Source organism: Rhinopithecus bieti, unplaced genomic scaffold, assembly GCF_001698545.2.
Source record: "Rhinopithecus bieti isolate Rb0 unplaced genomic scaffold, ASM169854v2 scaffold_3856, whole genome shotgun sequence".
NCBI classification, from domain to species: Eukaryota; Metazoa; Chordata; class Mammalia; order Primates; family Cercopithecidae; genus Rhinopithecus; species Rhinopithecus bieti.
This window is the reverse complement of record NW_016804410.1, coordinates 1480591-1501845: the sequence shown is the minus strand read 5'-3', so window position 1 is coordinate 1501845 and position 21255 is coordinate 1480591. Positions and strand designations below refer to the sequence as shown.

At 43.0% G+C, this 21255-nt stretch overlaps 2 long non-coding RNA genes across 2 annotated transcripts; both read left to right on the top strand.

The window, feature by feature from the left end:
- Nucleotides 1-439: 439 nt before the first annotated feature.
- On the top strand, nt 440-9453 carry LOC108526900 (uncharacterized). The gene is made up of 3 exons (XR_001884632.1): nt 440-567; nt 2974-3414; nt 9257-9453. It is a non-coding gene; the product is annotated as an uncharacterized LOC108526900 (long non-coding RNA).
- Nucleotides 9454-13416: 3963 nt separating this feature from the next.
- Nucleotides 13417-20984, top strand: LOC108526901 (uncharacterized). The gene is made up of 3 exons (XR_001884633.1): nt 13417-13584; nt 15311-15417; nt 20901-20984. It is a non-coding gene; the product is annotated as an uncharacterized LOC108526901 (long non-coding RNA).
- Nucleotides 20985-21255: the final 271 nt, after the last annotated feature.

The window sequence follows — 21255 nt, the reverse complement described above, 5'->3', positions numbered from 1 at the left end:
TATGTCTCTCAGCTTAAATAATTAAAAAATATATATTTTGAGCTCCTGCAACGAATATGCTTTTTCCCTTCTTTATGATTTAGACCTAAACTTTTTTCTTTTTTTTTTTAAACTAATCCTTTTCCTTTATGTGTAGACCTAAACTTTTAAAGGGGGTTTTCCTAAAGAGATCAAATATTTTGTCATTTCTGAATATTTTCATGGGGACAGATCTAGGACAGCTCTCTGACTATCCTCCCTTGCTAGTCTTCATACTATTGTATGATCCCTTCTCTGTGAGTGTAGGTGGAACTTGTAAGTTGCTTATAAACAGTAAATTATGACAAAGATGATATGATGTCACTGTCATTATTATGTCACATAAGATTATGTCTTCCATCTTGCTAGTAGACCCTCTCCATTAACTCTCTATCTTTCTGGTTGAGTGTAAGCTGCTGTATGAAGGGATCCACAAGACGAATAATTAAGGATGACCTCTGGTCAACAGCCGGCAAGGAACTGAATCCCTCAGACCCACAGCTCACAAGAAACTGAAGTGAAGCAGATTCTTCCTCAGTCAAGTTTCAGGTGAGACTCTAGCCCTGCACAACACCTTGGTTACAGCCTCACAACAGACCCTGGAGCAGATGACACAGCTAAGCTGTATCCAGATTTCTGACTCACAGAAACTGTGAAATCATAAATGTGTATTGTTTTAAGCTGCTAAAGCTGTGGCAATACTATTATGCAAAAATAGATAACTAACACAATATGAAACTATTGGATTATAACAGCAATTATTCAAAATAATTATAATAGTTTCTTATCAATGATTTGGTTTGTCAATCATCAAATGTATTTGAGAATTGATTTTTAATGTCATCATGCTTGTCAACTTGGTTCACCACCAATACTATGGTAATTAATAATCTACAATAACACTTGCATAATCCAGTCTTCTGGGAAATTCAATTCCCCAAAAGAAGTCTAAATCTGGAAAACAGTGTCAGAGAATAAACAAAGTCAAATTTTTGTGAAATAAAAAGCACAACTAAGAAAAACTGAAGATTACAATATTGCAACTGCTCTATTGTGATTGTGATTGGGTAGCTCATGACATAGAATCGAGAAGTCAGATGTGGTTCTAAGAGGAGAAATGGTAGCTGGACTTGATGCGAGTATACACCATTGCTCCTATTCCATCTAAACACGGCCTCATACATAACTATGGTCAGTGTTTGGGCAGGGGACATTGGCACAGCAATGATCCTCTGAATTAGTATCCTGTGACCTAACAGGTTTAATACATCCTGACATTTTAAGCACTAACTTCCCAGTGTGCAGTGCATTGAGCACTGTGGGAAATAGACCCTAGATAACTAAGTAACAATAAGTTGTATTTTCTCTCTCCTGTTAATGAAAGTGGATGTGTGAAATCATGAGTTGGGTGGACAAAATCACTTTCTCCTATGCTTGAGAGATGTAAACGGACCTTTCAGATCCAGAGACAGATCTATCAAAGTCGTATTTCCAACATCTGCCACTGGTTTCCCTTGCTTTTATAACCCAACGGATAATGAGGCCATGTTTCAAAGGAATGGGGGTGATGGTATAGATTCAGGATCTAGGGGTTATTCATTATAATATCTGTGTTAACCTGAGTTTTGGGAATAGGTCACCAGGGGAGTTTCTGATATAGCTTGAGAATGATGAAGATGCTGGAAAACCTGCCCCGTCACACATCAATGAAGCACGAATAGCTGTGCCCATCTCTCAGACGACTGGCTGATGTCATGGTCTGCAGCGGGAACTGAACTGAACAGGCAGGGAGGAGAGTGACTTTGCTTCTCATCAAAGGTCACAGAACGAAGCCTTCAGCTCAGCTTTCCATGAAGTCATTTTTATGAATTTGGGGTTCTGTGGAAGTGATTAATAGCTTTAAATCTCCACTTGGCTTTGTCTTTGTAAGAAGAAAATACCTAATTGTGTCTCAGATTCACATTAACTTGGTCCATATCTAATTGGAATTTTTTTTGTTATTTTACAGAATCATTGACTGTAATAATCCATAGATTCACTGCATCTAGGCTATTAAAACCCACTCTGTCTAACTCAGACAGCATGACAATTATAGTTGATTAATACTGTGTTGCCATTCTGAATAAGCTTCGAATCTTGTCTTAGTCAAATTCATTGCTTGCTACATGGCTCTCCTGGTTAATTCTGAATTCAGCAAAGAGCTCCAAGGCTTGTATCACTGGGCTGATGTTGAGCAGAGGCTGGTGGCTGCCAGAACTGTCATACTCACTACTGTCTCCATGAGCCAGACTGAAAAGGTACACAGAGCTGAGAGCTCAGGTATACCCTGATCCCACTATCAGATTTAACTGGACTCCCACCATCACCACCCTATTGCAGAAAGAAATCACGAGTGACCACTCAGCTCAAGGCTTCTCTGTTTTTGCCCCCCAATGAGTTTCCTGGCACCCTTTTTTTTTTTTTTTTTTTTTTTTTTTGAGACGGAGTCTCGCTATGTGGCCCAGGCGGGAGAGCAGTGGGCAGATCTCAGATAACTGCAAGCTCCGCCTCCCGGGTTCCAGCCATTCTCCTGCCTCAGCCTCCCGAGTAGCTGGGACTACAGGCGCCCGCCACCTCGCCTGGCTAGTTTTTTTGTATTTTTTAGTAGAGACGGGGTTTCACCGTGTTAGCCAGGATGGTCTCGATCTCCTGACCTCGTGATCCGCCCGTCTCGGCCTCCCAAAGTGCTGGGATTACAGGCTTGAGCCACCGCGCCCGGCCTGGCAGCCATCTTTTTATGAAAGAATAGAGGTCAGCGTGACTGCACTTTCAGATGATTAGAGGTGAATCCGCAGGAAATTTATGGTTGACAGTTAATGGGAGGTGTTGATTGTGTGTGTATGTGAGAACACAGGTTGTAAATTCTGACTTTTCTTGCCTGCAGTTGGCTGTAACTTTTTTTTTTTTCTTTAACAGTGTAATTACATTAAACCGCTTCCTGGAACCATGGGACTGTGATGTGCCTTCGTCTAACACGTCTGCTTTATTGCTCTCACAACCAGTCCCAGGAAAGAGCTGGGGTTTTGGTACAGCCCCCAACAAGCCACTCTACCCTCTGCTCAAGCCAGTTACTTCTCTGACTCTGGGGTACCTGTGTCACCCCAAAGGCAAATGTCTTTAAGCCCTAGGAAGCTTTCTGCTTCTTGATCAGTGGAAAATGACCTTAAGCTACCTGAAAGCTCCCTGTCTCCTCAAATCTCATCTCCCCATTCCCCCACCATGCACTCTCCAGCTCGTCTCTCACCTGGAAGTCTGCATGAAAGAAGTTTCCACCCCACGAATAACCTGAAGAAACAAGTGCAGTTCAAAGGAGACCCGTTAACTGAGTTCCACAGCCTAGTCAACAGCAGCTCAACAGTAAGAATGAGCAAAGCATGCAAGTTCTTTAGGGAACTTTACCCAGACCTGCTGGGCAGCTCAATTATTCCTATCTCATATCTGCTGGGAACTCCAAGGAGCTGGTCCTCAAAACACGCCAGGGTGTAGGTTATAATTAGAAGAGGGTTCTATTCACTGTTTGAATTAGAAACGTAAATGAAAACACCTGCCCCCGATTGTGTTCAAACAAAACACATGTGCTTTCCCATCGTAATATAATAAACTTTTTTAGCCCTTTCCTTTCTGCAGAGCTCTGAGATCAAAAGAAATTCAATCCTGCTACCCTTGATGCTGGGACCTTTTCCTCCTTGGCCATTTCCTAGCTTATTTCCAAGTGGATTGGAAGGTGTCCAAAGGCCTGAATTCCAGTCTCAGGTTTATAGACTGAGTTCCAGTCACAGGTTTACATACTGTGAAGTCTCACAGTAAGTAACGTGTGTGGATCCCTGGAAACTCCCTGACCGCTATCTTAAGGGGAAAGGCACTGAGGAAGGATGAAACCCAGAGACTCTTTCCTTCATCCTCCCAATCTCTTATGCTGTAAGAAGGATGTGTTGGGTAAAGCTAGAAGAATATCTTGGGTACAGCCTCTGGTAGTGTTTCCTATCTATGGCATGATACTTTTGAAAGACCCTTTCCTGTCCTGCAGAACATCTTTAGTCCTCACAAGTTCTCCTGCTGCAGGGGACTCGTCTGACCTCTGCCGGCTGGGACCAGTTCCCCTTATGTCCCATAGAGCCTTTCCCCCCACTGCCCATGACTGCACCAGCATCATAGTGTCACCATGCTCTGCTCCTGGGCCTGTCATCCCCCATGGACTATGAGCTCCTGGAAGCAGTTCATTTTTGTATCTTAGCACCTGGCATAGAGCCTGGCATGCAGTGGATACTCAACAAATATCTTTGAATGAATTAATGAATGGATGACAGTAAAGAATACCAAAAGTAAAACGTTCTTCCAGTGAAAGTAGATGTTGAGAATAAAGGTGCTCCTCTGAATCACCCCTGACATGCAAAGGCCCTCCGCTTTCTAAGAAGGAAAGTGGATGAATTCCACTCATGGTTGCTCCAGAGCCAAACACGAATAGCCCTTACGTGCACTTAGCCTTGGACAGAGGCAGAAAGCCACTGAACCTGATGCTGATGCCCGTCCTGGCTTCTGCCCTAAAGTAAGCCCGTCTTCACTTCCCATCTGGCAGATGGGGTTTCCAGTTTCCTGTGATCCCTGCCTCAATTTTTTGCTCGTTCAATGGAGATGGTAATACTTACCACTGATGAGTTCTGGGGAAATGAACAATACAACCTACCTTTCACCACTAAGTTTTGGGGAAGTGAATGCGGTTGCAAGGAAAAAATTGCACCTGTAAACTCAGCTATCTTCAATACTTGTCCAAGTTTTTATTTATGTCAATGTGCACCATTTGAAGAGTTAAATAGTCTAAAATACTTATTATTTTAAAAGCAACTTTCCTCCTTATCCACCACCTTCCCGTACACTCATATCTTTTCCCCCATTCCTCACAATGTGATTCATTTAGTTTTGATGAAATCTCAATGTTTATATTTTAGAAGTATGAAAAGTTACTTACAGCTATATATTTACTATACCAATTCCTTTCTTTTATAGCTTCTCTCATCTGGAGTTAGCATGGAATTTTGAAAACATTGATTCATTGTCTTCTGTCTTCCAAGTTACTCTTAAGAAGCCTGGTACCATTCTAATTCTTCATATTTTGTACATATTCTGTGTTTTCCTTTAGAACCTCTTAAAATATTCACTTGGCCTTTAGTGTTCTAAGGTTTTGTGATGCTACTCTTTGGTATGGGTTCATCTATCATGTTGTCCAATGGCTGGGTCCTTTCAATCTAGAAATACAGGAGCTGTTATTTGGGGAAAAGTCTTTGAATTATTGCATTGATGATACCCTTCACTACGTTTTCTCTGTTCTCTCTTTCTGGAACTCATGTTATTTGTGTATCATACTTCCTAGAATTACCCTCTAATTATTTTATAATTTCCTGTATTTTTCAATCATTTTGATTTTTTGATCTGTGTTCTAGAAAATCAACCTAACTCTTCTTTTATTCTTTCCATTAAGCTTTTACAAATATTTTAATTTAATTTTAATTTCCAATGGCTCATTTTACTTCTCTGAATTTTTTTTTTTTTTTTTTTTTTTTTTTAGAGCACACTGTTCTAGTTTTACGGATAGAATATCTTCTCATTTCTCTGAGGATATTAGTAATAGTGGGTTTGTTGGTTGTTTGGTATTCTAGTAAAGAACTTAATTTGTTTTTCCCCACGTTTCTCTATCCTGGTTATCTGTCATGGTCTCTGTATTAGTCTGCTAGGGCTACCATAACAAAGTATCCCAAACTGGGTGGCTTAAAACACAGAAATTTATTGTCTCACGGTTCTGGAAGCTAGATGTCTGAAATCAAGATGTCAGCAGAGTTGGTTCCTTCTGAGGGCAATGAGGAAAAGATCTGTTTCGGGCCTCTCTCTCCTTGACTTACAGATACTCATCTCTGCCTCTGTGTGCATTTTCTTCCCTCTATGTGTGTCCCCTTCATATGGCATTCTTTTATTTTTTGAGACAGATTCTCACTCTGCCGCCCAGGCTGGAATGCAGTGTAAATATCTCGGCTCACTGCAACCTCTGACTCCTGGATTCAAGCAATTGTCCTGCCTCATCCACCCTAGTAACTGGGATTACAGGCGCGTACCACCAAGTCCAGCTAAGTTTTGTATTTTTAGTAGAGACAGGGTTTCTCCATGTTGGCCAGGCTGATCTCGAACTCCTGAGCTCAACTGATCTGCCTACTCAGCCTTCCAAAGTGCTGGGATTATAGGTGTGACCCACCACACCTGGCCCATATGGCATTCTTTTTTATAAGGACACATGTATTGGATTAGGGCCCACCTTCCTCCAGTATAAACTTACCTTAACTAATTATATCTGTGACCCCCCTGCTTACAAATAATGTCGTATTCTGAGGTACTGGGAGTTAGGACTTCAATATATGAATTTTGTGGGCACACAATTCACGCTGTAACAGTCTCTGGCATCATGTTAGATCTTTCCTCAAGTGTCTGGCATGTAACAGACACCATTATCTTGTGTGTATCAGCAGGACACTGAAAGCTGATTTGGAAGCCCCATATGGGTGGGGCCGGATACGAGCGGGTTTCAGTGTGAGGAGTTTCACCTGGCCATTGTATTACCATGTTGGCACCTATAGGTCTTTTCTCTTGGGCTGATTAAAAAATAAATAAAAATAAAAATAAAACTTTTCCATCTGCAAGCCTGAGCACCAGCATTCTGGGTGCTAACTACAGGAAGAGGACTGAGGCTGAGGTTCTTCCGCACATAACCATTATTCATTTCCTCGTTCCCAACTTCTCACCCTCATCCATCCCCATTGTCCTCCAGTTCAGAGATTCCAGTTTTACTTTCTTCAAAGAACAAATGCCATCTTCTGATTGAAGATGGAGAGGGACACTACCTGGCTGTTCAGTCAGGGAGGCATTTTGAAGTCTAATTCCTACTTAATGGATTTAAGCCTGTCTTTCTGTTTCAGCCCCACCTTTACCCCACTTCCAGAAGTACTTTGTGTCACCAGTTCCTATGGCCTTTGGGACTTCTAGGGTGCAGACAAAATTGTATAATAGCTTTTTTCCCCTTTCTCTCTCTATAGAAGGGTTTTTGTTTCCTCAGGTCTGTCTTCTGAGTCAGATACCAGTAAACCTTTCTTTCCAGCTTCTTAATGTTTTTTAAATCTTATCTCTTTTCCCACTTTTATTGTCTTGTATGTTTCTGCCATTAAAAACGTTCCTTACTGTCTTACTGCACATTTAGTGGAGTTTCAGTAGGGCTCGCAGGTAAGCACTTCATTCAATTCACCCTGCATCGCCAGAAACCCCTCCATCTCCCTGTGCTTAGAACAGCCCATGTTGGATTCTGGTGGCAGTAACAAGAATCCTGGCTGGTAGAGGAGGACGAGTGGAGATGAGGGAGTGGGGATGGGCGCTAAAGCCACCACTGTCTGCCCACCATACACTTCAGCCAAGCTTTAGCCATACCAGTTCCTGACACCTACAGAGGTCAGGCTGTTTCTTTCCTCTGCACCTTTGTTTATGCTTTCCTGTTTGTCGGGATAATCCCTTCTCCCTCTGACTGCCTAGAAAACCCTCACTTTTCAAGAGTCAGTTTAAGGCTGACTGGCCCCATTCTAATCCTTTTCCGAAGAACTGGCTCCTCCATCCCCTACTCTTCCTTCTCCGGCATAGTAGATTTTTTTGTACTTGTCGGTTTACAAATCTGTCCTCCTTTTGATTCTGCACCCATTCAGGTAGAGACTGTGTTTTGTCTTGTACCTCCATGCCTGACATATAGCAGGTTTTTAAGAATTTTCTGTTGTTCATATCCTAGATAGGTTCTGGTATGATTTCAGGATTTCATATTGGGAATATTACATGTGTGGCATGTTTCTACGCAATGCTACAGTTCCTGGGCACATATGGAATTCTATTTCCTTCTTAGCTCAAATTATCCTTTGAAAGATGTTAAACTGCCTCAATTTCCCCAAATTTACCTCTCGCCAGAAGGTTGAGAGAAGGGCCAAAGAAGCACGTCGTCTGCTGCCAATTTCTCTGTGGCTATGCAGATACACATTAACTGATTGGACTCAACTGGAAGAGCTTTGCGCTGTTGGGGAGCGTGTGAGCGTACACAGTCTGCAACACTTTTGGAAGAGAAAATAGTGGTAATTTCTCTAGGGTTTCTGAACACTGATAAATTTTACTGGGGCAATTTCATTTCTTTTTGGGGGTCCTGGATCTTTCAAGGTCAGGACCTCCATACTTCTCATAGGCACATCCTGGGTGAATGCTGTGGCACTGCAGAGAAGATGCTTGAGCACACAGGTTACCTCCATGTATCAAAAACTTATGACAATGATGATGAATTCCCTAGCTAATTCCAACAGTGACCAATTCAGAGTGCCATCGTATGTCATTTATTCACCCAAAATGTACCAAGCCCCCTGATAGTCACGATGCAAGCTGTTAAACACCGAGAAAATAAAATCATTAAAATTCCCAACTATTAGTAGATGCTCACTATGTACCAAGCCCTGCACTAAATGCTTTGTGTGATACTAACCATTTGGGGCAGGAAATAGAGATTTCCAGCAGTTAAGTAACTCAGCCCAGGTTATACAGGTGGGGAGAAGTCTATGCTTCTGAATTTGAGGGTTTGGCCACTTGCTTAACCCTCTGCTGCCTGCCCCAGGAGTGAGACATTGTCCTCACCCACTGGAAACTCTTCCTCAGCTTTTCCTGAGTCACAGTTATACCCTGGCTGTCTCCTCCTCCCAGTAAGATTAGATTGAGAGAAGAAAATGATTCTCTTGAGACCAGAGAATTAAAAACAAGAGCTCAAGAGAAGCTCAGTCATTAAAGTATTAAGTTTCACATTGATCCATGGCTATTCTAATACAGCTATTCAGGACTCTTGGTAAACCCTGGTCTCAGCACCGCCCTTCTCTTGTTCGGAGGTCTCACCATACCCAGTGGAAATGTCATCCAGTTTGCCACCAGTTTCCATTTGAAAATAGTCTAAGAGAGATTTTTAAAATCCCTGACACTGAGAGATTTGTTAGTGTGTCTTAACTTTCAAGGCTAGCAACGGGGGATTCTCAGGATTATTTTTTTCACTTTCACAAATAGAAATGTATGCCTTGAGAACTGATTTGTCACTGTCTGGTTTTAAATTTCTGACTGGAAAATAGTGATCATCATGTTACTCTCTTGATTTCAGCCACGTCAGGAAGCAGTAAGTGGCAGGGCCATCTCGAGGAAGAATCACCAGTCTCCAGGGAGTTTCGGTCTTAGATGTGAAGGCTCAAGCAATTTGCAGAGATTGTCTTGCCTATATAACACACCCTGTTGTTGCCTTTATAAAGCCAAACTGACAGAGGTTTGTGAATCAGAACGATGACTTTGCATTTTAGCTTAGGGAAGGTAAGAAACAATTTTAATGGCTTTGGGATAAAATACAAGATGGGTACTTTAAAACATGGAGTTTCAGGTTTTTCTGTTATAAAATTGTGCAGGTGCGCAAAGTATTTTTACTTCTTTTACAAAAGGTAGGACAATATTACTCTGCGGTTTAAATGCACTGGTAAAGAAAGGAAACATAAATGGAAATAAAGGTGTAAAATAACACTCAAGCCACTCTTAGCATAGTTCTTAAACAATTAACCACCTTTATAAGCACCTAACTGAACAAAATAAGAATAACAATGATAAAAAATTACATTTTCTGTGGGAGTCAAATGACATCAGTATGCTAGAAACCATCTAAAACATAAAGGTCTTCATCTTGCAAGTCTATATGCAATTCTCGAGTTCAGTTTAGGTGTAAGAAAGATTAGGCTTTTGCAAAACTCTCTAACCTAGATTCAGGGCTTCATGACACCCAATCCAGAATATAGATTTGTTCCTACTCATAGCTAGAGGGAGAATCATGGAACAAGCATCAAGAAAGAAATGTTGGTGTCATGTATTAGCAGTCAAATAGCAGTATTTAGACCTGTGTTTGTTTGTTTTTTAAGTCTCATCTGCTTTACACTCTCAGAAAATTGATTTAAAATGGCTAACATTTTTATTTGGCTTTATATTTTTAAAGATTCAACCAATGAGTAAAATGCAGTTCAGAGCATTCCAAAGCTACGCAGCTGGTTACTAGCTGAGCCGGGACTACTCTCTTCCTTCCCAGCCTATATGGATTTTTGCAAATTAAGGCAACTCTTTTATTTCAAATATTGTTTTCTTCAAAGATTGTTGCCATCCTTCCCATTGTTTTGAACAACATCACCACCTAACCTTTTCTGGAAGTCTTAAAACTGCAGTATGTTTAAACATGCAAACATTTTGTCATTTGACTTTTTAAAAAAATCACTGGTAAATTACCAGGTATCCTTTCTGCTTGGCTTTGTCCCACATGCGGAGAGAAGCCGCTCCCTCCTGTTTTCTCTGGTAAGATCTAGGCAGCCTGGGATGTGCCCAGCAAGTCTGACTGCTCTCTGCAAGTGGAAAGAGAAAGCTCCGCATTGATTGGGCAGTCACTGGCAGCCCCTTGCCAGCTCCTCATCCATCTGCAATTCTCACAGCAATCCCACAGATAGATAATATTTTTAATGGCTAAGGAAATTGAGGTTCAGAGAGAGATTAAGTTACCTGCTCAACCGTGTAGCTAGGAAATGTCAGATCTTGAATATGAACACAGGTCAGCCAGTCAGACACCAAAGTAGGTATACTTTGCACTGCACACTGCCCCTCCTTCAGAATATAGGGTGACATGTTAAAGCGAGGCATAGATCTTTCAGGAGATTACAGTCCAAGAGGGATAAATGATGACAATAATAATGTATCTGTATAGATTTTTCCATCTGTGTGCAAGACAGTGAGCCCAGCATAGTGTCTTAGCATGCTGTAGGGACTCAGTAAACCTTCAGTAATTACAAAAAGGAAGGAAGAAAGAAATGCAATGTGAAGGTGAACAGGGCAAGTCTTACAGTCTTGCCAGGGAGACAGACGTGCCCCTAATTAACTCTATTCAAATTAGAGCAATGGTTCTCAACCTTTGTTTTATGTCAGAGTCCCTGAAGGGGGAGGAAGAGGGCAGTGGCAAAAGCTTTCTAAAAATGCCAATGCCAAGTGCCCATCCCAGGCCAATTAAAGCAGAATCTCTGCATAGGTCTACGTGGGTGTTTCAAAAAGCACACCCTCTCCAGTGGTGCTAATGCTCTCCCAAGCCTGGAAACCACCAATGTGTACAGCATTGAGTCTGTTAAGAAGGACAGAGAGTGGAGGTATCAGTGCAGCTGTGAGCATGGCGGGTCTTTCTGAAGGGATGTGGTGTATAGCAGGCTCTGTAAAGATGAGTCCATTTCAACACGGTGACCATGGCAAGAGATGGACTTTGACGGGGAAACCACAGAGGAGCTGGGGGTCACCTAGAGTCATTGGTTGGAAACAAGACCTGAGATCCGAAGGCCAGGCTTGGGACTTCCAGAAGCCACTGTGATCCTGGGATGGCGGAGATAGCAGGAACAGAAGGCAGAGTCAGTCTAACTCTGCCGCTTGAAATGCCGATGGTAGCTCCTGTAGGCAGCTAGAACTGGTCACCGGGAGTCTAACATAGACTCAGCACCTTTTTACGTGGAGGTGAAAAGAAAGCTGTACTCTGTTTGGGAGGTCTGGCTCCGTCCTTCTGGAATTCAAAGAGTATCTCTGTAAAATAATGGGATTGTCCCAAAAGAGCAGTTTTTAAATTATGCTCTCTGAGTAATGGGCAGTGGTTCTGAAATTTTATGAATATGAGACTCAGTGGAGGATCTTGGTAAAATGAAGATTCCCAGGCTCCCACCTGAGAGTTTCATTTGGTGGGTTGCAGGCAGGGACATGGAACGCAGAAGCTATGTCTGCTAACAAGCATGTGGAAGAGTCTGACGCCAACCTACTTTGAGAAGCCTCATTTAGGGTGTCATTGGGTGCCTTAGGGACTCTGTGTGGGTGTGGGTAGAGGCAACAGGCAGGGCGTGGGCCCTGATCCCCATTTCAAGCACAGAAGCGTTGTCTTTGGTTGATATATTGGACTCTACATGACCTGCTTTGCAGAAAGGATCTCACTGAGAATAGCAAAAGGAAGTTGAGAACCATTACAGTAAGTGATCTCAATATCCCTTCCAAATTGCAACAGCCTATGAGCCTATGTGCAGGACATTACCAAGGAACAGGGAGCAGAGGGAGAATGCAGAGAAGAAAAGACTAAATTGGGGACAATGCTTTTATTTAATGAGTGGGCAGAGGGAAACGCTGTCAAGGGAAAACACATAAAAATTATAAAAGCTTCAGTTTTCAGATACTTTTGGAACCCATATATCATAGAGATAAACCAGAGAAACAGCAAACATCTGGCAAGGCAGCATTTTGCCTTAAGTAAAGAAATCCAGTGGGTAGCCGGTGGGAAATGAGAAATTGTCCCCCAGGATGGGGAAAGAGCTTCAGAGCAGCCATAACTAGAGAAGTTCTTCTCAAACTTGCATCCGGCAAGGACTACAAAACCCTCCTCAGTGAGCCACAGAGGTGTTCCCAGGATGCATTTTGAAGGAGGCATTTGCAGAGAACATCCATGGAGTATTTTGCCTTGGGACAGAATTGAACCGCAATTTCAGTGGCTCTGGGTTCCAGCATACACTCGTGAAATAGCAAACGGGACGAAATTGAGAGGACAATAGAAATAGTATTAACATGGATTTTGAACCATTTCATAAAAGTCAGCTGATCACTCTCTTCATAACGTATTATGATGATACAGAGAAACGGCCAGGCTGACCTGCACCCACGCAACTTGTGCACCCTCACAGTTCCACAAGCCTGCATGTCTCTGCATAATGTAATTGCCTGTCTCCTTAGATAGATTGTAAGCTCCCTTCAAGAAAACTGTGCTGCCTTCACTGTGGTATCCCAGTACTTAGCAAAGTGCCTACCAGATAATGGGCATATAATAAATATTGCTTGATTTTAATTGGCATGGACCTAATAGAATGCAAAAAAGAACTCACTACATATGACTTAACAGAAAAAAGATTTGAATGGAACCCACACTAGGATATTCTCTGATCACCCATGGCTAAGACCGTTCATACCAGAACCACATTGGTACTTAAAATACTATGTTTACACATTATTTCTATCTTATAATTCTGATTAAGTAATGCATGATTCAGTGAGACCTATTTCTTCGCTCTTCACTGGGAGTTCAAGTTCAAGTGCAAGTTCTTTATTATCTATTTTAAGGCCTTTATTATCTATTTTAAGTCCCAAGTTCAGGGATCCCTTTAGTTCTTGTACGTAAGAATTCCTGAACCAGGTTGACCAACTAAATTTTGGGATTTCTCTCTAGGTGCCCAGTTGGATTTGTAGAGGATACCAACCACACCCTCTGCAGTACAGCACCTGGAGAGGAACTGCTGCCATGACCATAGAGGACACCCTCTGGATACAATGCCAGACTTGATGTGGGACTTACTAACCTATGGACCCCAGGCACCACCACCTAGACCTGCCCAGCACCTGAAAGTAAGCCCTGCCCTTCTGATGGAAACTCTAGGGTGGCAGTATGAACCTCTCTGCCTCAGAGGATGACAGGGAAAGTGACATCCTCCACGAAGCAAAGAGCAGTACTGGGACGAGAGGACAGAGAGGATCTACAAGGATGAGGGTCAGGTATGGGCAGCATGCCTCACCTCCCAAATCCTCTTCTGAGTCATTCCTCTTGCACCCTTGTGTGAAAACCCTTCTTCCTTTGAGAGGCTATCAGTCTGACTCTATCAGTGTCAGTCAAGATTCCCTTGGATGTAAACAACAGAAACTGGCTGGCTGATGTAGGCTAAAAATGAATGTATTCAAAAATGCTAGAGAACCACAGAATCATGGGGATGGCGCAATGGGATGGGGTGAGAGGCATCACTGATAGCTTCCCAGGCTATGCAACCAGAAACAATGCCCCAAACCAATCTGCAGACCTTGTCTGCTGAAAACCCACAGCCCACTTAGCACCAGGCACTCCTGGAAGCTGCCGTCCATGCCAGTGCCTCTGCAGGTGGTAATTGGGCATGAGGATTTGGCAGCAGTCCCTTTCCAGAGTGGCTCCTGCACAATGGGTACAAGGTTGAGCTTCCTGCTGCAATTTGAGGGAGGCACGTCTGATTGCCAGAGCCTAGTCACATATCTGTATGCACCTGCCAGGGAGTCTGAGAAAACAATCCCAATTTCATAATGAAAGGAAGTCTCCACCTCCTAAGATGGAGGATTTTCCAGACAGATTCTGTCCTACCAGTCAGTTGCTACAATCACCTGCTACCTTTCCTTGTTACTTCTGTCTGCCAGTCTCCAAGTCACTCCATCTCCTGTTTGTTAGGAGCTCCACCACAGACTTTTCCTGTACCTTGTTCTGCTAGCATCACCAAGGACTTCTGTATCCTCATAGTCCATCAGACAGCCTCACCTCACAGTGCCTTGAGAGTCTCAAATCTAGAGACTTCTACCTCTATGTTATTCTTGTCACATATGCCCAGACTTACACCAAGGAACCTACCATTGCCAAGAACTGCTCTAATTTAGAACTCTTCACCTCTAATTTCCCATTCTCATGGCCTCATCACCACAGCACCTGCCCTTCTGGAGATAGGCTGCTAGTGCTGCTGCTCTCCTGTTGGTCTCCCTGAGCCCTCTCTTTCCTTCTAACACAACATGGAGCTGAGCATGGCTTATGAGTGTGAATAAGTCCTTGGTTTGTCTCTGTCCCAGTACTGCTCTGTGCTTTCTGGAGGACGTCTTCTTTTGCATCTGTCCAACAATCCTACAATAAAGTATCCATTTTATAAATCGTCTAGTACCAGGCTGCTAGCCCTACTAGAGAAGGTTCCTCAACCTGCTGGTTGTCAACACTAAAGGTTCTTGATCTGCTGCCTTGGCTGGACCTTTAGTGCAGAGAAACAATTTCCTTCTGTTTTGTCAGCTACCATTTTAATATTTTTCCACTTTCCTCAAGCATCCCTCACCCCCTTCCATGTTCTCACCCTTAGCAAACTGCATGCCTCCTATCTTATCAGGAAAATGAAAGCAATAGAGCCTAAAGAATTTCAACTACACATCTATTTTTATTGCAACCCAAACTTCATTCCTTTCTTTCATTTTCAGACAAAAGGCTGTTTTCTTTTCAGCTCTAGGTCAATCTCTCTTCCCAAACTTTGTTCTCCACTGTCTTCTCCAACAGTTTGCTTCATCTGCTTTGTATTTTCAGCTTTTCTATCTCCTGTTCACTCTTCATGTAGACATATCTTCAAGTCATCTTCTCCAGGCGACACAAGCCTTAAGAGCATCTTTGTACCCATCAGGAACAAGTACACAGTGAGTGATATGCATTTGTTGAGTTGGATCTTTGATATTTCCACACATATTTTCAACATACCTGACATTTATATTCTAAAACTTATATCCGTATCTATATTCTAAAAATGTGTATCTTAAGACTCATCTTTGGTTAAGGGCTCATTAACAGGGAAAGGCTTTTAGCAAATTTATTAATTAGGGTCAATCTATTGTTAATTATTTATTTAGCTTATTAGCTTAGTTTAATTCTATCATTATTACTTGTAAGTAAAAGAGAATGAGCTTGAATTTCAAAGGTATATATCAACTGCATGTTAAATAATAATTGTTACTATTAAATTCTACCCATGGCTTTTATTCCTAGAACAGTCCCACGCTAACTAAACTTTTTTTCGTAAAGTTGTCATGATGTAAAAATTGCTAAGGTTAACTCCTGGTAAGAATCCCTTTCCACATGCACCATCAATGCACGTGATGGTGAGTGTGTTAAGGAGGAGGGGAGAATGAAAGGCAGAGCTTACAGTGTCTACTTGAACAGTATAAAAGTTTGTCAGAATTTTTTTTTAAAAAGCTACTTCAAAGAGGTGAGTTTTCAATTGCAATTCAAAATGAGGGTGGCCAGGCACAGTGGCTCAAGTCTGTAATCCCAGTGCTTTGGGAGGCCAAGGTAGGAGGAGCACTTGAAGCCAAGAGTTCAAGACCAGCCTGAGCAACATAGCAAGCCCCTGTCTCTACAAAAATTTTTAAAATTAGCCCGGCATAGTGGTGCATGCCTGTGCGCCACTCAGAAGGCTAAGGTGGGAGGATTGATTGAGCCAGGAGTTTGAGGCTGCAGTGAGCCATGATCACGCCACTGCACTCCAACCTAATGACAGAGTGAGACCCTGTCATTTATTTACACATTTATTTATTTATTTATTTATAATAAATAAATAAATAGACAAATAAATAATAAAATGAAGGTGACACTCAGAGCCACAAGACCAAAGCCCAGGGAAGAAGAGAAGGTGAGCATTAGAGTCTAAGAATAGTTAGTATATACCATGCTTTCTAGGAAGGCCCCAGAGCCCTTTACAAGATACGCTGGGGTTGAAGAGAGATGAAGTTACAACAAACTGTATCTGCTTCAAGGTCCTTTCTTACAGCTCTATACCTATGACCTTCCAGAAAAAGAAAGCGTGCTTTCTTTGATGCAGGGATTGTGTTGTGAAAACTCTAGTGCTATGGCTGCCAGTTATGTCCCCTTTCATCCACAATAGTAATTTCTCCTCCAGCTGGTGAGCTCAAAGTGGTGTGGTTCCAAGCAGAAATGCTACTTGCAAACAAAAAAATCAGAGAGAGTGTTTTTAAATCCAAATCCTTTTATCTTTTGGTTTGCATGTGAGGAAAGCCTATTTTTTAGTGTCACGAGTGGCTTATTATTCCAATGCTGGAATAGAAGGAGAAGGCTGAAGTTTGGGTAAGATATAAAATCAGATGATCTTTCATCAGCACCCAATAGTTGGAGACCATTTTTGAGTAGGTAATAAACAGACTTCTTTGCTAAGGATGTGCTCTTGACAAGAAGTGTGTCTTGAACTGAGGGTTGAAGTAATTGCCTTAGGCCTCCAGGTAGAATGCAAATCTGCAGGTCTTCCACAGGTTTCTGAAATCTTACGTCTGTATTTCTGGGGTCATTGTCCACGTTTCCAAATGCTAACACATATGTGGGAAATGCAGGTTCGTAATGGTGGATGTCCCTACAACGGGCTTTTTTTGTGCTCTTGAGATTTTTGATTATGTTTTTATGTGATTCTTCAGTCCCTGCACCTACATTCCATACCTTGGAAAGCTGAATGGCTGTTCTTGGTCTCAGCTGGTCCTTCTCAATTTCAGTAACGATCTCAGGACATTCATTTATATAAAAAAAATCTGATTAACAGTGTGATACTCATAGGCAGACCCAATTTTCTTACATTTTAATAAATTTATTAGCAGATAAAAGTGGGCCTCAAATAATAGTTCAGAGAGATGTTTACCCTCAGTGCAACAAGTGTGCTCTTCATAACTGACTGTAAATAAAGCTAATACCTAATTAAGAGGTTGACTTGGCTTAAAATATACCTCCTAGGCTGGGCCTGGTGGCTTCTGCCTGAAATCAGCAGTTTGGGACACTGAAGTAGGAGAATCACTTGAGGGAAGGAGTTTGAGACCAGCCTGGGCCACATAGTAAGACCCCATCTCTCCAAAATATGTAAAATGAAAGTTCAAAAAATAGACTTCATTGCTTAGGAATCGAATGCATTGAATCCTAGCAGAGCTCTTACTGGACACATTCCAGCGTCCTGGCCCAACCAGTCAATGGTAGAATGTACTTTCCCTGTAATGGCTGAGACCTAGCAGTTCAAGATGGAAAGAAGTTGGGATGGGTAAGTGGAAAACATGAAGAGAGTCTAGAAGCAAGTTATGGACAGTGGCAGGGTGTTGGGGCTTCAGTTCCTAAGAGAACAGGTGGGGAGAACAGGTAAGAAGACAGGTAGGAAAAAACCTCCACATGTTTCAGAAAATATGATGAATACTATTGCTGGATAAACAAAAGCTTAGTCATATTAAAGAAAAGGGGAAAAAAATAAACACCTTGTCTTAGGAACTACAGAGGAAGAAGCATAGTGAGGAGCACGTCCTCCACCATCGCACCCAGCACAGAAGACACACACTTGTCCAATCAGTGATCAAACTGAGGGCACCTTCCACATCACATACCTTTAATCTGCCAATTTCTCACCAACTCTATGGCCACAGCCCCTGTTCAAGCCACCCACACCCCTCACCTGTATTACTAGAACACAGCCTCCCAATTCCCCCTCTAATTCGAGCCCCCCTCCAATCCATTCTCCTCATGGCAGCCTGAGTGAGCTTTGAAAAGAGCAAACCTTACCAGTCAGTGTCCTGCTTCAGACCTTCAATACCTCCCCATTGCCCTGAACTACAAATGCAAATGCAGCTCCTTGACCATGCCTCTGGGTCCTGGGAACCCCCCTCTGCTCTCCCTTGGTATCTTCTCGAGTCAGAAGAAACTCTCACAAGCTAGCAAGCTTTGTGCTTTCATTTTTGCTCATAGGACTTTGCACACAGATCTCATGACTTGGCATGGACCATCTTTTCCACTCATGACATTGGCATGCCTAGTTTCTACTCCAGCTTTGGACGTGGCCTTCCTTTCCCCCTAGGAAGCCTTATCTGACTTCTCCTTTCTGCAGTGGGTACTCCTGCTCTGTGCCCTTAGATCATTCTATAAACTCCCAGCCTTAGGACTATCATATCCTATTGTCATCCTCTGTCAACAATTTCTTCCATCCAGTCTTAGGGCCTTGCCACTCTAAGTATGGTCCAGAGACCAGCAGCACTGCCATCACCAGTTAGAACTGCAGCATCTCAGGCTCCAGCCCAGAGCTACTGAATCAGAATTTGCTTTTAACAGAATCCCTGGGTGATTCACATACACACATTAAAGTCTGAGGAGCACAGCCCTCACTATAAACTCTATGAAGATAGGAACTTTTCTTTCTTATTCACTGTGGTCTTCCCAGGGCTGGCTAGATGATGGCCACACAGTATGTCTTTCCCTATTGAAGAGATCAAGAACATGGGTCTCATGGAGAGGCATGAAGCTCAATTTTGCATGCATATGTTTCTCCTTTCATAAATATTCATGACTCCTCCTATAGCTCATTGAATATGCATAGTTGGCCACCTCATTCAGCATAAATCCCCATCTTATTCTTCCCACCCTCAAAGTGCATGTTTCTGGCTTCTGACAGGAGGCTATGCAACCCTGGAGGCTGCAACCTTTTATGAAAAATAAGCTCTCCTTTCCAAATTTACAAACCTCATCATTCTTCAGCTGACAACACTGAGGTTGCTACCTCCCCTGTGGCTGGGAGCAAGATGAGCCCCAGATGTGTTTCCAAGTGAGTCTGATTGAGACAGGAGCTGACGTGGGACTTGGAGGCTGGAGATGGGAGCAGGCATGTAGTGGACTCACTGGCATGGGGCAGGCAGTGGGCTGGGTCCTGGGTTCTATCTGTTCCCACGAGCTGAGCAACACTGGACAAATTCCTTCACCTCTCTAGGCCTTATTTATTGATCTATAAATTGGGCAGATAAAAATATCTATCTTTCCTTTCTCATTGGAGTCTTAGTAGGATTAACTGAGACAATGCGTGCAGAAATGCTTTGTAAAAAGTAATCAATTCTATATATGAGAGAGAGAAGAACCCTCATTTGATCCTGTCTTTGATCTGCTCAGAGGCATGCACCCACTCTGCAGCGAGTGGGCCGGGGCCAGGTGTCGGGCACGTGGGGATCCCCCGTGAGAGGGCAACCTTCCAGGTCACTGCCAAGGCCCACGCTTCCCAGGAGCTCTGCACCAGGTGCAGGAGCACAGGGGGCCCCACCCTGACCTGCCTCGCTCAGTGTTGAATGCATTCCAACCATTCAATAGGGATAATGAGCAGCAAGAAATCCATCAGTCCCCTATCAGCCCTGTAATCCTGACCCTATTTAACAAATCTGATGATACTTAGCATATCAGCATGTTTGCTTTCTTTCCAGCAAGCAGTCAAACATGATTAAATTCTTTCCTCATTTCCATATTAATAGGACACCCGTGTGAAGAATTTAGGAAAGCACATTTCTGGAAATCTCATTTTTGATTTAAAATTTTTCTGTGTTGCAATGAACAGAGACACACTGGCATGCAAAAATGTCCTCTCCTGCCAGGGAGCTCAGAGGAAGTGTAGCTCCCTTTGGAGCAGCTTCCAGTGGTCAACAGCTGCATCACAAAATGCTGTCTTCCCCATCAGTTTCCTAAGTCTGCAACTTGAGGGCATTTCTTGCTGTCCTCTCCTTACCCGGAAGAGAGGAGAGGGCTTCCCAGGGAGCTGGGTAAGGTCTTTTCTCATACCTAAAGATGACAATGACATCCTTCTGTCCCCTTCCAGATCTCAGTCCCTTCCTATTCTAGTTGAATGTCCCATTTCTTCTCACTTTTCTGTAGGTTTGGGGCTGGAACAGTGTGTGGCTGAGGAACGGAGAGAAATGGTGAAAACAGTTCCCACTGTTCCCCAAATCCATCTTGCAGGCTGACAGCCCATCATGCTCTCTTCTTCATGGAGGTTTGGGGTTGGGAGTACAGCCCCATCCTCTCCTGCACAGGCACTTTCCTACTGAAGAGACACCGGGAACAAGCTCAGGCCCTGGAGGCAGCATCACAGCTTCCTTAGGGATATACGGTGTCATTTGGAGCAAGCAGCTCCCCAACACTGCCTCTTTACCTGTACAAATTGAAACAACGTTAGTATCCATCTCAGAAAGGTTGTTAGGAGGCATCTGAAGTAAATGATGCATGTAGAACACTTAGCTTAGTGCACAGAATATAGCAAATGCCCAATAGAAGTTGGCTATTGTTATTTTGTTTTTATTGCTCTAAATAATGCATCACTATTCGCTGTTCCTTCCAGCATTCACAGCCGTGGAGAGAGAACCGTTCACTGCTACCACCCACACTTCAGGCCCCCTCAGCAGCAGGGTGACAAGGAAGAGGGAAATCTACTTGGGAAAGAGGTGGGGTTGCACCGCCCCTTCTCTGCCACTGTGCTTCCATTCATCGCCGCCATAGAAAGAGCGCTGCTCTGTGATGAGATGTGCGGGTTAGCCCCACCTCTCTCTCATCACTTAGTGGAACGCTCAGTTTCTTTAAGTTCTAAAACTTGGGGATTTCTCTGAACTTGCTTCCACTTTCTTGTATTCCTGAGTTGGGTGCAGTGAAGATGATTTATCTGTAGAGGACTTACCAGAGCCCTGTGGGGCAGATTT